Source organism: Poecilia latipinna, unplaced genomic scaffold, assembly GCF_001443285.1.
Source record: "Poecilia latipinna isolate Pla-1442-1.1 unplaced genomic scaffold, P_latipinna-1.0 Scaffold3044, whole genome shotgun sequence".
Lineage (NCBI taxonomy): Eukaryota > Metazoa > Chordata > Actinopteri > Cyprinodontiformes > Poeciliidae > Poecilia > Poecilia latipinna.
In genome coordinates, this window is record NW_015115660.1 from 16,694 (window position 1) to 18,272 (window position 1,579).

Below are 1,579 nucleotides of genomic sequence, written 5' to 3' on the forward strand. Positions count from 1 at the left end.
TTCAGTTTTATTTTTCAATAAATCTTCTGGTACTCAGATTGTTGAAACTTCATTCCCAGATCAGCTGACCTTACATGATCAAAACTATAAAAATGGTGACAGCAGTAAGTGATGCACCTAGTTAATCCATATTAATCCATATTAATCCATATTAATCCATATTTTTCAACTTGCAATCAAATGTTGGAAAAGAGGAATCAGAATCAAAACAGCTAAACAATCACATCTAAAAATATCTTTAAAAATTTAAATGTAATCCATATGAAAAGTACAAATTTTATAGCAAGTCAAACTCCAATATCTGTAACAAAAACCCTGCTCTCCATGCATTCCTATGTCTGAACTAGGTTATGTATATCATTACATAATTGAATGTAATAGCTACACAATTCATGCATACACCCAGTTTATGACACATAATGTGAGTAAAGTGCAGATCCCAGCACTTTGACCTGCTGGGTGAGTTTATCGGCTTAAAGCAGCTCATTCAATGACAACACAGGTCTTCACAGAGAGGTGAGTGTTGTAGCCTTTCACAAATTAAATTTATTGTAGTTTGTTTCTGTATTTTTAAGTAACATGATATTTTTTGTTGTCAATGTTCAGTCGTTCTTTAACTGTAATGATTATAACCTTTAACTGTTTTAACTTGAACTGTTTTAACTTGAACTGTTTTCCTGATATAAATTGTTCCAAACCTCAGACTGATTTCTGCTTTAACTTTGCTGCAGGTTTCAGGTTCAGTGATCATCATGGGTATTAAAATTGTATCTGTTCTTGCATCTGTTGTGGCTTTTTCCTCATGGAGCTGTAAGTGATATAATCTAACACCGTTACGTCTGTCTCTACCTGCTGGTTCTTTTTTAAAAGCTCTCGTGTTTTTGTCCTTTTCACTATTAGATTATTTTCCAGTGGATAAACCAACAGATCAGGTTCATTTTCCATTGCAAATCCAGCCAATAAAAAAGGTGGAAAAGCAAGGAAGGAAATTGAAAGAGCAGCAGATTGAAGTTGTAAAGCAGAAAGACTTCAAAGCAGAGCCTGTTATAGTAAGTTATCAGTTGATTGACAGTGATTTTACATTTCAGTTTCATTTTGACTACATTTTCAGCATTATACATCACAGAATGTGGCATGCTGATAATGCAGGGAGTAACAAACACTTAACCCTTTTGAAAACTAAATAATTTCTTCTTTCAGGACGTTTCTATGCCACATCGCTCAGAAAAACTCTGTTTCACATCTACAGTCTCCACGTTGAGTGGATCCTTCCCTCTCGGCACAGTGCTCACCATTCTTCTCATCCACATGTGTGGAGGTAATCTGGGCTTCTTTTTAAACCAGCTGTTTTCTTGAACTGCTCACTAATGAAATGCTGTTCTGTTGTAACTTCAGCTGATTTGGTGGCAGCTGTGTCTGCAGGGATTCTGCACCTGTTCTCCATCAGCGTCTTCATCGACTTGGTGTTTGGGGTGATCACTCTTTACCACATCAACAAGATGAAGCGTAAGTCTCTGTTTTTAGTCATTTTTTTGTTTATAGCCAAAGTGACAACAAACTCATCAGTTGGTGGAGCAAA

At 36.0% G+C, this 1,579-nt stretch overlaps 1 long non-coding RNA gene across 1 annotated transcript; it reads left to right on the forward strand.

The window, feature by feature from the left end:
* Positions 1-731: 731 nt before the first annotated feature.
* LOC106939969 (uncharacterized) lies at positions 732-1,302 on the forward strand. The gene is made up of 3 exons (XR_001422962.1): positions 732-810; positions 901-1,049; positions 1,201-1,302. It is a non-coding gene; the product is annotated as an uncharacterized LOC106939969 (long non-coding RNA).
* Positions 1,303-1,579: the final 277 nt, after the last annotated feature.